Genomic DNA, 15,180 nt, shown 5'->3' on the forward strand with positions numbered 1-15,180 from the left:
AGGTTTCACATCTATTACTCATTGTTACTCAACTACAGTCATGTGGCAAGTTAGCTTGCAAAGTTATACCTTCACCTATTTCTATGACTTTTTAGCAATTTTGTAAACCGGTTTTGTCGGCCAACAGGTGCGAGGATATTTCACTACTTGAACCCAGCAGAGGGCAGTGTTGACTGTGGAATGGTTAAGTGTCCATATTCTAATACAGTGTGGAGGTGGATGCATCATGTTTATTGATATTAGATTATAATGTCTTGCATGTTATAACCATATTTGTGCTTGTTATACATGTACATAATGCTACTAGGTTAGATAATTATCCCTTTCAGAACCACATCTTCAACGGAAAGTGTGCTAACTGTGGCAGTGATAAATAAAGTGTTGAGAATTCAGTGGCATCCTCTTGTGTTTCTAACCGGACATGTTGCAGTGGGACAGCATGTCTAACCACTTTTAAGAGATAGTGGTGATCTCCTTAAGCCACTACAACAGTTTTTATGTAAACATCCACAGGACAATGTGGCTTGAAAACAGAGAAAATGATCATGAAAAAATCAAACAATATAAGAAATTACAGATTCCATAGTTAGGGCCCTATAGATGTTTCCATCCATCCATCCATTATCTGAACCCGCTTATCCTGAACAGGGTCGCAGGGGGCTGGAGCCTATCCCAGCATACATTGGGCGAAAGGCAGGAATACACCCTGGACAGGTCGCCAGTCCATCACAGGGCACACACACCATTCACTCACACACTCACACACTCATACCTATGGGCAATTTAGACTCTCCAATCAGCCTAACCTGCATGTCTTTGGACTGTGGGAGGAAACCGGAGTACCCGGAGGAAACCCACGCAAACACGGGGAGAACATGCAAACTCCGCACAGAGAGGCCCCGGTCGATGGGGATTCAAACCCAGGACCTCCTTGCTGTGAGGCGGCAGTGCTACCCACTGCACCATCCGTGCCGCCCCTATAGATGTTTATTGAATCATAATCATATCATATTATTCATATCTGAATAATAACTATTTAAATGTGTTGCATGTCTTATTTCTGCTTAACTTGAGCTGGGGTTACTAGCTGTCTGGTACATCGCCATGCTCCACCTTGATGTGGCCAATAATATGTTGGCGGGTCTCCCTTTGTACAAGATGCGGCTTTAGAAGATCTCACACTCCTACACATAGTGGAAATGTCTGTTTCTCCATCAGTCATGAATGACATTGAATCCGCGATTTGTACAGACGTCTTTTTCTGCAATCACCCCAATGAACTGAGCACAGGCAGTTTCATTGCTGTAAGGGGTTTACATGTTTACATGTTCCTTTTCATAAGGATGATCTGGGACTTTAGTTTAGTAAAAGGTAGCTCTTCTTTGGCTACATTCTAAGCAGTGTTAAATTGTATTATCATTTCTGACTCCTCACTGCTTCAGTTTTCCGCTGCCTGGTGTTGAAACGCTGTGGGGAGGGGGGCTCCTCTGCCAGCCTGTCATGCCCAGGACGTGTTTCTTGGAGACATTGTGCTTTTTTAATGTTTCAATTCGGAACGTCGATGCTCCGACAGCAAAAGCACTGTTTTCAGCCATGCTTTGGCTGCACTCTTTGCAATAAATGCAATGCATAATGTTGCCCATTTTATCTGAGCCACGGAAATTGGACAGGCCATTCTTTGCAAAAGGCAGTATATTTTGGCTTTTTTGTATGTGGTCTACTCTGGCTCTGGCTCGGAGTCAGATGAAGATGTTAAGTCAGGATTAGGCCTCTTCCCAGGGACAGGGGAGACAGGTGGTGGAGCGGTTACCTCTGCTGATGATGTTGGGTCTGGGCTGGGCCTTTCAGGGCCGGGGAAATGTGTAACGGGCACCGCAGTCACACAGAGACAGACCTGTCAGGCAGACAGATTTTTGGTTGCATGTCACACTCTGGAGGACTATCAAAGCTATGACGGGTACATCTTATTTATAGCAAACTTTGTTTACGTGTTTTATGGAATTTCTATTCAACTCCAATTAAGCATTAATTAATCAGGATTACCCAAATGAATCATCACCCATTTTAATGTTGAATCCAGTTGTGTTTTTTTTTTATATGATAAATAATTTCAATATTCAATTGGCTTATTAAAATAATTTTGCAGCTGAGAGCATGAATGGAATCTGTTCGGATCCTACTTGAAAACATCGGAAAGCTTTGATACATCCCTTATTATTTGTGTAAATGCATTTCCAAATGATTCATGGTCAAGTTTGTTTGGCTCACGTTTGATAAATAAGGCAACAGGAATGTACAAGACATGAAGCATGAGAAGGAGTAATGTTACAGGGTAATTTTTATCCAGTTATTTCACCCATTTTTATAAATGTACAATTGTAAATGTCATTTCAAAGAACATATTCCTCTCCATAAACATTTTTACAGTACATAATCCAGAATATCACAGTTCACCTTAATCAAGCCCTTCTCCGTTTATAAAGCATTAAAAGCTTGAATGAGGGATTTAAATGTTTAAATATTTTAAAGAAACAGAATTTTGTGTTCTGAGAGTTTCCGGTTAAATATTCTTCACCTGCAGTTGGAGTCATTTAAAATTAGTGGTAAACTGCGGCATTCCACAGGGAGTCATTCTCCCGTGGAATTCTGCGGATTTCCGCAGTAACAGTTTCAATCGATATGCTGTAGATGGCACTAGTGTGCCACAATCAGTCACTGAATACTCCCAAGGTCTATGACACCTTGAAGGCTGTGGCTTTTAGAACTAGATAACTAACAGTGGCAGATTGGCAAACTAGCAAGCTCAGTAATGAAGATACAGATAGAAAAACTTCAATCAGTGGACCTCAATCAATATATTAGTATAGAAGTATATATCATATCGAAGATGTTATTTTGTGTTTGTATTGTGATTATTGTATTTATTTTTTATAATCTTCTCGACCTGCTGCAGTCTGAAGAAAACACAAGGAGAGGTAGGGGGAGGGTGACGGATGGGGTAAAGTGCGATATGTGAGTGTGTGTTTGTGGGGTGTGTGTGTGGTGGCAGTGGGGTGGTACTTGGTATGTGTGTGTGGTGGCATGGTATGTGTTTATGTGCGTTGGGGGGTTTGTGTATGTATGTGGTGGCAGGGTATGTGTGTGTGTATGTGTGTGGTGGCGGTGTGTGTGTGGGGGTCGCGGGGTGTGTGTGTGTGTGTGTGTGTGTGTGTGTTGGGGTGGGTCAGTATGTGAGTGTGTGTGTGTTTGTGGGGTGGGGGTGTGTTTGTGTATGTCTGTGTAGGGGGGTTTGTGGATGTGTGTGTATGTGTGTAGGGGGGTTTGTGTGTGTGTGTGTGTGTGTGTGTCTGTGTGTAGGGGTATACAGTGGTGTGAAAAAGTGTTTGCCCCCTTCCTGATTTCTTTTTTTTTTTGCATGTTTGTCACACTTAAATGTTTGAGATCATCAAACAAATTTTAATATTACCCAAAGACAACACAAGTAAACACAAAATGCAGTTTTTAAATGAAGGTTTTTATTATTAAGGGAGAAACAAAATCCAAACCTACATGGCCCTGTGTGAAAAAGTGAAAAAAAAAAGTGCCCCCCCTGTTAAAACAAAACTTAACTGTGGTTTATCAAACCTGAGTTCAATTTCTCTAGCCACACCCAGGCCTGATTACTGCCACACCTGTTCTCAATCAAGAAATCACTTAAATAGGACCTGCCTGACAAAGTGAAGTAGACCAAATGATCCTCAAAAGCTAGACATCATGCCGAGATCTAAAGAAATTCAGGAACAAATGAGAAAGAAAGTAATTGAGATCTATCAGTCTGGAAAAGGTTATAAAGCCATTTCTAAAGCTTTGGGACTCCAGCGAACCACAGTGAGAGCCATTATCCACAAATGGCGAAAACATGGAACAGTGGTGAACCTACCCAGGAGTGGCCGGCCGACCAAAATTACCCCAAGAGCGCAGCGACAACTCATCCAAGAGGTCACAAAAGACCCCACAACAACATCCAAAGAACTGCAGGCCTCACTTGCCTCAGTTAAGGTCAGTGTTCATGACTCCACCATAAGACAGAGACTGGGCAAAAATGGCCTGCATGGCAGAGTTCCAAGACGAAAACCACTGCTGAGCAAATAGAACATTAAGGCTCGTCTCAATTTTGCCAGAAAACATCTTGATGATCCCCAAGACTTTTGGGAAAATACTCTGTGGTCTGACGAGACAAAAGTTGAACTTTTTGGAAGTGTGCCCCATTACATTACACCACATTTCAGAAAAAGAACATCATACCAACAGTAAAATATGGTGGTGGTAGTGTGACGGTCTGGGGCTGTTTTGCTGCTTCAGGACCTGGAAGACTTGCTGTGATAAATGGAACCATGAATTCTGCTGTCTACCAAAAAATCCTGAAGGAGAATGTCCGGCCATCTGTTCGTGACCTCAAGCTGAAACGAACTTGGGTTCTGCAGCAGGACAATGATCCAAAACACACCAGCAAGTCCACCTCTGAATGGCTGAAGAAAAACAAAATGAAGACTTTGGAGTGGCCTAGTCAAAGTCCTGACCTGAATCCTATTGAGATGCTGTGGCATGACCTTAAAAAGGCGGTTCATGCTCGAAAACCCTCCAATGTGGCTGAATTACAACAATTCTGCAAAGATGAGTGGGCCAAAATTCCTTCACAGCCCTGTAAGAGACTCATTGCAAGTTATCGCAAACGCTTGATTGCAGTTGTTGCTGCTAAGGGTGGCCCAACCAGTTATTAGGTTTAGGGGGCAATCACTTTTTCACACAGGGCCATGTAGGTTTGGATTTTTTTCTCCCTTAATAATAAAAACCTTCATTTAAAAACTGCATTTTGTGTTTACTTGTGTTGTCTTTGACTAATATTTAAATTTGTTTGATGATCTGAAACATTTAAGTGTGACAAAAATGCAAAAAAATAATAAATCAGGAACACTTTTTCACACCACTGTATGTGTGTAGGAAGGTTTGTGTGTGTATATGTGTGTAGGGGGTTTGTGCATGTGTGTGTAGGGTGGTTTCTGTGTGTGTGTGTAGGGGGGGTTGTGTGTATGTGTGTGGGGGATTTGTGTATGTGTATGTATGTAGAGTACTGTGCAAAAGTCTTAGGCATCTGTATAACATTCTGTTCAGTAAGATTCAATAAATAATTCAATGAAAGGTCCTTAATAAACGCACTATACATTTTACATTACAATTACAATAATTTGTCAGAATAGTTAAAAACTGAATCAAATCAATATTTTTTGTGACCACCCTTCGGGATTAAAACTGCATCACTTCTCTGACATAACCAACGCTGTCCTGCACTTCTCAGCAGGGAGGTTGTTCCAAGCATGTTGGAGAACTTGCCACAGTTCTTCTGCAGACTTTGGTTGGCTCCTTGCTTCTGATCTCAGACAGCCTTGATCAAGTTTTTTTGTAAAAAGTAGTCAATTACTTAGAGTAATTTGTTACTTTTTAAAATTATAAACAGAAATGTCTTTAAAATTAATTATTTTGGAAAATGAATATTTGGATGTATTCTTTAAACTAACACAGACAAAAAAATAAGCATATATATAATAAAGTGTAGGGTGCCTAAGACTTGCACAGTACTGTGTGTGTGTGTGTGTGTGTGTGTGTGTAGGAGTATGTGCATGTTAGTGTGTATATGTGTAGGGGGGTCTGTGTATGTTAGTTTACATGCATATGTGTGTGTGTGTGTGTGTGTGTGTGTGTACGGGGTATGTGCATTTGTGTGTGTGTGTGTATACGGGGTATGTGCATTTGTGTGTGTGTGTATACGGGGTATGTGCATTTGTGTGTGTGTGTGTGTGTGTATGGGTATGTGCATTTGTGTGTGGGTGTGTGTGTGTTTGTGTACAGGGTATGTGCATTTGTGTGTGTGTGTGTGTGTGTGTATGGGGTATGTGCATTTGTGTGTGTGCACCAGAAGCCTCCAAACTGCATCAAAAGAAAAATAGTTTTTCTTTTTGGCCTACTACTTACATTTTGGGGAACACTGTCAATGTTTTTTATTGTGCTGTAAGGTGTGTGACACACACAGCTCTGTTAGTTTATGTGAATGTGCTGTAAGGTGTGTGACACACACAGCTCTGTTAGTTTATGTGAATGTGCTGTAAGGTGTGTGACACACACAGCTCTGTTAGTTTATGTGAATGTGCTGTAAGGTGTGTGACACACACAGCTCTGTTAGTTTATGTGAATGTGCTGTAAGGTGTGTGTGTTCTTCTCTCTGCAGGCTGTCAGGCTGTAGAGTCACTACAGAGAGGCTGTGATTCTCTGGCTTCAGATCTGTGTTGTAGGAACTACAACTTCCACATTCCCACAGGACAATTCCGCGACGTCCACCCCGCATGACGTCTAGCTTGGTTCAGCCAATCCCGTAATGGCGGGAGCAATAAACTTTCCCGTATAAGAGCAAGACATGTTCTTGGGATCTTTCTTCTGCTTCTTCTCTTCTCTTCACTCTCTTCGCCCACTTCTTCGACACACCCTTTTTGGCCATTCGCTTCAGCTCATCTGCTCCAAGACTCGGACAGAGGCTGAATGCTGCACAGCGCACTACCAGGCCTATGGACACACCCAGTTACCTCGCGGTAACTTCGTGGCCTATAGCCGCTTTATTTCCACCAGTATATGATGGACTGTCCCGGCGTGTCCTGTTGTCCTCAGTCAAAGCAGTTGTTCTCTCGAGTAAATGAAGTTTTTACTGCCGCGACGATATTAAATAGTAGCTATATTCATAGGATAGAAGATTGTCTACGCGATAAATGATAAAAAAGTTACAAAAGAAAAAAAGTTTAAAAAGACTAAAACAGACAGGAAACAGACGGAGCTACCGAAAAGGCTGCCACTCTCATCGGCGCCTGCGCACATCGCTTACAATGAGCAAAAAGTCAAAGTTATGGTATAATCATAGATAATTACTCCCCTAAAAAAATTAAGATAAAGATCCTTTTAAAAATCATTTGAAAAGGAAAAATAAATATTTAAAATAAGTACCTGTTCTGTGTTCAACTTCGTCTCCCGTATTTAATTCTTATTCTGGTTATCTGTTACCAAGATGCCAGTGCAAGACATTAAATACTATGAGTACCATGATCCACTGAGGTACTTAGTTGCCATCCATAAAAAACAACTGAATGTGCCATGGAAATTACATAGTGGGTCTTTATCGTCAAGTCAAATGTATTATCCCACAATGGGGAAATTAATTTGGCTCAACACTCCAATACAAAATGAAACCAAAAGCATTAACATACAGAACACAAAGAGGAAATACATTCACAAACACAAACTAATATAATACACCATACCTGGGAAATAAGAAAGCATTACTGGGCTATGACTAATGTTGCTCTGTGTGAGAGCTCATTACACAGACGGACCCCGGCTGGGATAAAGGAGACTGCAGAGCGTTTAGTCCTTCTCCTGTGCTGCAGGAGCCCCCGCTGTCCCTATGGCTGTGCCTGCTCAGCTGGCTCCAGTCACCAGCAATCTGTGTGACCTTATTTTCCATGAGTTTAACATCCAGCTCCTCAACAGAGATCTGCTCTACGCCAACAACCCGACTAGCCAGTCGCACGACTCACTCCGGTTTGGTCTGGTCTTGTGCTCTCATGTCTCAAAACAAACATGTGAGATGCTTTGGAGAACTGATTCACAAAATGCTCCCATTATAGTTTTCTCTGTTAAGTCTCAGTCTCCTTTAAAAATGACAAACGCTGTTGACATTAGCTGTATTTTGACTGTACAGATTACACCATAGGATTGAGCTGACCCTGACCTGTTGGGATCTCCTTAAAAGCAAATCAACACTCCACAGAATAAGGTTGCTGTTCACTTGCAGCTCAGTCAGTTTCTTGGCCAATTCAGCATTCTCCAAAGACTCACTGAGCTGTCTCAGTGTTGATAGTAGTTTCTAAGCGTCATGCCACATATCGCCACATCTCACAAACATGTAGGCTCTGTCTGCGGTCACACACGCATGTTACATCAGTAATTAGGAATCTCAGCACACAACACAACAACATAGTACTGCTGGGACGGGGGCGGTACATCCCCAAGGTGGGTGCCAGAGCTTTTGGGGTCCTCTCAGGAGTGCACTGGGGACGGCCCTGAGCTGCACCTCATCCTCCCTGTAGCTCTCCATCGCTCTGCTCCCACGCTCACTGGGAATGTGGAGACTGGGACGAGGCCGCAGGCCGAGGAGTACATACAGAAACACAGAGACACACACTTCCCTTCACTAGCTTAAGCCTCCGGGCAGCTGTACACTTCAGAACAGCATCTGAAGTCCTTTAATCACTGCAGGCAGAGCAATGAGTGAATGGGCAGCTGTTCACTATGCAACTAAAATAGACACAAAGCCAGTTTTTTATTCATCAAACATTGTGTGAATTATCTGTAAGACACTTTAGTTTACAGCCTGTCTACTGTTATTAAGACATGAGTTGTGGAGTCATGATAATTACTGTTGGAAAAGTAATGGATTGCAGTTCTTTTAAATGGAAGTTCTGTTTCAAACTGAGTTCTGGTCTGATTGGCGTTTCCTCGCTTAAACCAAAATCTAATGTTTGGGTTGCTACGGAGACAATGAACAAAATCTGAATAGCAATGCATTAAACAGTAATAATCATTCGTGCAGAGTTCTGAGAGCTGGACTTCTCAGCTTGTCACTAGACGGACAGATGGATTCTCTGGACAGATCGTCACAGACATCAGAATGAAGGTTGGCTTTTTGTGTAATTCTGTCGCATGATGACAATCATCAAATCTCCATATGGGCATCATGAATGACGGGATGATTTTGAGGCTCTGAGGAGCTGGGAGCAGTGAGAGAGGAGCTGCAGAGAGAGACATTGCTCCTGGCCCCTCTGCCACTCAAATACAACCTGCTAAAGAAGGTACACCAAAGCCACCCATAGAGGCTGTTACCAGTAGGCTAAAAACAAAACTATCAACTGCAGAAATTGTAACTGCAACACTGACAGGATTTGTCAAAAGCAGCTCTTCCCAAGACAGAACATTGTGAGACTTTGGTGCCCAAAAACAGAAAAGCCATTTGAACTCCTCCCCAAAAAGAACCTGACACAATGGTGCACCTCCCTGAGGGTCCTGCAGGAGAGAGGGGAGAGAGTCTGTGAGGAGAGAGGAGCAGAGTCTGTGAGGAGAGAGGAGCAGAGTCTGTGAGGAGAGAGAGGGGCAGAGTCTGTGAGGAGAGAGAGGAGCAGAGTCTGTGAGGAGAGAGCAGCAGAGTCTGTGAGGAGAGAGAGGAGCAGAGTCTGTGAGGAGAGAGAGGAGCAGAGTCTGTGAGGAGAGAGGAGCAGAGTCTGTGAGGAGAGAGAGGGGCAGAGTATGTGAGGAGAGAGAGGAGCAGAGTCTGTGAGGAGAGAGAGGAGAAGAGTCTGTGAGGAGAGAGAGGAGCAGAGTCTGTAAGGAGAGAGAGGAGCAGAGTCTGTGAGGAGAGAGAGGAGTAGAGTCTGTGAGGAGAGAGAGGAGCATATTCTGTGAGTAGAGAGAGGGGCAGAGTCTGTGAGGAGAGAGAGGAGCAGAGTCTGTGAAGAGAGAGAGGAGCAGAGTCTGTGAGGAGAGAGAGGAGCAGAGTCTGTGAGGAGAGAGGAGCAGAGTCTGTGAGGAGAGAGAGGGGCAGAGTATGTGAGGAGAGAGAAGAGCAGAGTCTGTGAGGAGAGAGAGGAGAAGAGTCTGTGAGGAGAGAGAGGAGCAGAGTCTGTAAGGAGAGAGAGGAGTAGAGTCTGTGAGGAGAGAGAGGAGCAGATTCTGTGAGGAGAGAGGGGCAGAGTCTGTGAGGAGAGAGAGGAGCAGAGTCTGTGAGGAGAGAGAGGGGCAGAGTCTGTGAGGAGAGAGAGGAGCAGAGTCTGTGAGTAGAGAGAGGAGCAGAGTCTGTGAAGAGAGAGAGGAGCAGAGTATGTGAGGAGAGAGGGGCAGAGTCTGTGAGGAGAGAGAGGAGCAGAGTCTGTGAGGAGAGAGAGGAGCAGAGTCTGTGAGGAGAGAGGGGCAGAGTCTGTGAGGAGAGAGAGGAGCAGAGTCTGTGAGTAGAGAGAGGGGCAGAGTCTGTGAGGAGAGAGAGGAACAGAGTCTGTGAGGAGAGAGAGAGGCAGAGTCTGTGAGGAGAGAGGAGCAGAGTCTGTGAGGAGAGAGGAGCAGAGTCTGTGAGGAGAGAGAGGAGCAGAGTCTGTGAGGAGAGAGAGGAACAGAGTCTGTGAGGAGAGAGAGGAGCAGAGTCTGTGAGGAGAGAGGGGCAGAGTCTGTGAGGAGAGAGAGGAGCAGAGTCTGTGAGTAGAGAGAGGAGCAGAGTCTGTGAAGAGAGAGAGGAGCAGAGTCTGTGAGGAGAGAGGAGCAGAGTCTGTGAGGAGAGAGGAGCAGAGTCTGTGAGGAGAGAGGGGCAGAGTCTGTGAGTAGAGAGAGGAGCAGAGTCTGTGAAGAGAGAGAGGAGAAGAGTCTGTGAAGAGAGAGAGGAGCAGAGTCTGTGAGGAGAGAGGGGCAGAGTCTGTGAGGAGAGAGGAGCAGAGTCTGTGAGGAGAGAGGGGCAGAGTCTGTGAGGAGAGAGAGGAGCAGAGTCTGTGAGTAGAGAGAGGAGCAGAGTCCGTGAAGAGAGAGAGGAGCAGAGTCTGTGAGGAGAGAGGGGCAGAGTCTGTGAGGAGAGAGGAGCAGAGTCTGTGAGGAGAGAGGGGCAGAGTCTGTGAGGAGAGAGAGGGGCAGAGTCTGAGAGGAGAGAGAGGGGCAGAGTCTGTGAGGAGAGAGAGGAACAGAGTCTGTGAGGAGACAGAGGGGCAGAGTCTGTGAGGAGAGAGGGGCAGAGTCTGTGAGGAGAGAGAGGAGCAGAGTCTGTGAGTAGAGAGAGGAGCAGAGTCTGTGAGGAGAGAGAGGAGCAGAGTCTGTGAGGAGAGAGGAGCAGAGTCTGTGAGGAGAGAGAGGCAGAGTCTGTGAGGAGAGAGGAGCAGAGTCTGTGAGGAGAGAGAGGAGCAGAGTCTGTGAGGAGAGAGGGGCAGAGTCTGTGAGGAGAGAGGAGCAGAGTCTGTGAGGAGAGAGGGGCAGAGTCTGTGAGGAGAGAGAGGAGCAGAGTCTGTGAGGAGAGAGAGGGGCAGAGTCTGTGAGGAGAGAGAGGGGCAGAGTCTGTGAGGAGAGAGAGGAGCAGAGTCTGTGAGGAGAGAGGAGCAGAGTCTGTGAGAAGAGAGGAGCAGAGTCTGTGAGGAGAGAGAGGAGCAGAGTCTGTGAGGAGAGAGAGGAACAGAGTCTGTGAGTAGAGAGAGGGGCAGAGTCTGTGAGGAGAGAGAGGAACAGAGTCTGTGAGGAGAGAGAGAGGCAGAGTCTGTGAGGAGAGAGGAGCAGAGTCTGTGAGGAGAGAGAGGAACAGAGTCTGTGAGGAGAGAGAGGAGCAGAGTCTGTGAGGAGAGAGGGGCAGAGTCTGTGAGGAGAGAGAGGAGCAGAGTCTGTGAGTAGAGAGAGGAGCAGAGTCTGTGAAGAGAGAGAGGAGCAGAGTCTGTGAGGAGAGAGGAGCAGAGTCTGTGAGGAGAGAGGAGCAGAGTCTGTGAGGAGAGAGGGGCAGAGTCTGTGAGTAGAGAGAGGAGCAGAGTCTGTGAAGAGAGAGAGGAGCAGAGTCTGTGAAGAGAGAGAGGAGCAGAGTCTGTGAGGAGAGAGGGGCAGAGTCTGTGAGGAGAGAGGAGCAGAGTCTGTGAGGAGAGAGGGGCAGAGTCTGTGAGGAGAGAGAGGAGCAGAGTCTGTGAGTAGAGAGAGGAGCAGAGTCTGTGAAGAGAGAGAGGAGCAGAGTCTGTGAGGAGAGAGGGGCAGAGTCTGTGAGGAGAGAGGAGCAGAGTCTGTGAGGAGAGAGGGGCAGAGTCTGTGAGGAGAGAGAGGGGCAGAGTCTGAGAGGAGAGAGAGGGGCAGAGTCTGTGAGGAGAGAGAGGAGCAGAGTCTGTGAGGAGAGAGAGGGGCAGAGTCTGTGAGGAGAGAGGGGCAGAGTCTGTGAGGAGAGAGAGGAGCAGAGTCTGTGAGTAGAGAGAGGAGCAGAGTCTGTGAGGAGAGAGAGGAGCAGAGTCTGTGAGGAGAGAGGAGCAGAGTCTGTGAGGAGAGAGAGGCAGAGTCTGTGAGGAGAGAGGAGCAGAGTCTGTGAGGAGAGAGAGGAGCAGAGTCTGTGAGGAGAGAGGGGCAGAGTCTGTGAGGAGAGAGGAGCAGAGTCTGTGAGGAGAGAGGGGCAGAGTCTGTGAGGAGAGAGAGGAGCAGAGTCTGTGAGGAGAGAGAGGGGCAGAGTCTGTGAGGAGAGAGAGGGGCAGAGTCTGTGAGGAGAGAGGAGCAGAGTCTGTGAGAAGAGAGGAGCAGAGTCTGTGAGGAGAGAGAGGAGCAGAGTCTGTGAGGAGAGAGAGGAACAGAGTCTGTGAGGAGAGAGAGGAGCAGAGTCTGTGAGGAGAGAGGGGCAGAGTCTGTGAGGAGAGAGAGGAGCAGAGTCTGTGAGTAGAGAGAGGAGCAGAGTCTGTGAAGAGAGAGAGGAGCAGAGTCTGTGAGGAGAGAGGGGCAGAGTCTGTGAGGAGAGAGGAGCAGAGTCTGTGAGGAGAGAGGGGCAGAGTCTGTGAGTAGAGAGAGGAGCAGAGTCTGTGAAGAGAGAGAGGAGCAGAGTCTGTGAAGAGAGAGAGGAGCAGAGTCTGTGAGGAGAGAGGGGCAGAGTCTGTGAGGAGAGAGGAGCAGAGTCTGTGAGGAGAGAGGGGCAGAGTCTGTGAGGAGAGAGAGGAGCAGAGTCTGTGAGTAGAGAGAGGAGCAGAGTCTGTGAAGAGAGAGAAGAGCAGAGTCTGTGAGGAGAGAGGGGCAGAGTCTGTGAGGAGAGAGGAGCAGAGTCTGTGAGGAGAGAGGGGCAGAGTCTGTGAGGAGAGAGAGGGGCAGAGTCTGTGAGGAGAGAGAGGGGCAGAGTCTGTGAGGAGAGAGAGGAACAGAGTCTGTGAGGAGAGAGAGGGGCAGAGTCTGTGAGGGGAGAGAGGAGCAGAGTCTGTGAGGAGAGAGAGGAGCAGAGTCTGTGAGGAGAGAGGAGCAGAGTCTGTGAGGAGAGAGAGGAGCAGAGTCTGTGAGGAGAGAGGAGCAGAGTCTGTGAGGAGAGAGAGGAGCAGAGTCTGTGAGGAGAGAGGAGCAGAGTCTGTGAGGAGAGAGGAGCAGAGTCTGTGAGGAGAGAGGGGCAGAGTCTGTGAGGAGAGAGGAGCAGAGTCTGTGAGGAGAGAGGGGCAGAGTCTGTGAGGAGAGAGAGGGGCAGAGTCTGTGAGGAGAGAGAGGGGCAGAGTCTGTGAGGAGAGAGAGGAACAGAGTCTGTGAGGAGAGAGAGGGGCAGAGTCTGTGAGGAGAGAGGGGCAGAGTCTGTGAGGAGAGAGAGGAGCAGAGTCTGTGAGTAGAGAGAGGAGCAGAGTCTGTGAGGAGAGAGAGGAGCAGAGTCTGTGAGGAGAGAGGAGCAGAGTCTGTGAGGAGAGAGAGGCAGAGTCTGTGAGGAGAGAGAGGAGCAGAGTCTGTGAGGAGAGAGGAGCAGAGTCTGTGAGGAGAGAGAGGCAGAGTCTGTGAGGAGAGAGGAGCAGAGTCTGTGAGGAGAGAGAGGAGCAGAGTCTGTGAGGAGAGAGGAGCAGAGTCTGTGAGGAGAGAGAGGAGCAGAGTCTGTGAGGAGAGAGGGGCAGAGTCTGTGAGGAGAGAGAGGAGCAGATTCTGTGAGGAGAGAGAGGAGCAGAGTCTGTGAGGAGAGAGATGAGCAGATTCTGTGAGGAGAGAGGGGCAGAGTCTGTGAGGAGAGAGAGGAGCAGAGTCTGTGAGGAGAGAGGAGCAGAGTCTGTGAAGAGAGAGAGGGGCAGAGTCTGTGAGGGGAGAGAGGAGCAGAGTCTGTGAGGAGAGAGGAGCAGAGTCTGTGAGGAGAGAGGAGCAGAGTCTGTGAGGAGAGAGAGGAGCAGAGTCTGTGAGGAGAGAGGGGCAGAGTCTGTGAGGAGAGAGAGGAGCAGAGTCTGTGAGGAGAGAGGAGCAGAGTCTGTGAGGAGAGAGAGGAGCAGAGTCTATGAGGAGAGAGAGGAGCAGAGTCTGTGAGGAGAGAGGAGCAGAGTCTGTGAGGAGAGAGGAGCAGAGTCTGTGAGGAGAGAGAGGAGCAGAGTCTGTGAGGAGAGAGAGGAACAGAGTCTGTGAGGAGAGAGAGGAGCAGAGTCTGTGAGGAGAGAGGGGCAGAGTCTGTGAGGAGAGAGAGGAGCAGAGTCTGTGAGTAGAGAGAGGAGCAGAGTCTGTGAAGAGAGAGAGGAGCAGAGTCTGTGAGGAGAGAGGGGCAGAGTCTGTGAGGAGAGAGGAGCAGAGTCTGTGAGGAGAGAGGGGCAGAGTCTGTGAGTAGAGAGAGGAGCAGAGTCTGTGAAGAGAGAGAGGAGCAGAGTCTGTGAAGAGAGAGAGGAGCAGAGTCTGTGAGGAGAGAGGGGAAGAGTCTGTGAGGAGAGAGGAGCAGAGTCTGTGAGGAGAGAGGGGCAGAGTCTGTGAGGAGAGAGAGGAGCAGAGTCTGTGAGTAGAGAGAGGAGCAGAGTCTGTGAAGAGAGAGAGGAGCAGAGTCTGTGAGGAGAGAGGGGCAGAGTCTGTGAGGAGAGAGGAGCAGAGTCTGTGAGGAGAGAGGGGCAGAGTCTGTGAGGAGAGAGAGGGGCAGAGTCTGAGAGGAGAGAGAGGGGCAGAGTCTGTGAGGAGAGAGAGGAACAGAGTCTGTGAGGAGAGAGAGGGGCAGAGTCTGTGAGGAGAGAGGGGCAGAGTCTGTGAGGAGAGAGAGGAGCAGAGTCTGTGAGTAGAGAGAGGAGCAGAGTCTGTGAGGAGAGAGAGGAGCAGAGTCTGTGAGGAGAGAGAGGGGAAGAGTATGTGAGGAGAGAGAGAAGCAGAGTCTGTGAGGAGAGAGAGGAGCAGAGTCTGTGAGGAGAGAGGAGCAGAGTCTGTGAGGAGAGAGGAGCAGAGTTGTGAGGAGAGAGAGGAGCAGAGTCTGTGAGGAGAGAGGAGCAGAGTCTGTGAGGAGATAGAGGAGCAGAGTCTGTGAGGAGAGAGGGGCAGAGTCTGTGAGGAGAGAGGAGCAGAGTCTGTGAGGAGAGAGGAGCAGAGTCTGTGAGGAGAGAAGAGCAGAGTCTGTGAGGAGAGAGAGGGGCAGAGTATGTGAGGAGAGAGAGA

Source organism: Conger conger, chromosome 16, assembly GCF_963514075.1.
Source record: "Conger conger chromosome 16, fConCon1.1, whole genome shotgun sequence".
Classification (NCBI taxonomy): Eukaryota; Metazoa; Chordata; class Actinopteri; order Anguilliformes; family Congridae; genus Conger; species Conger conger.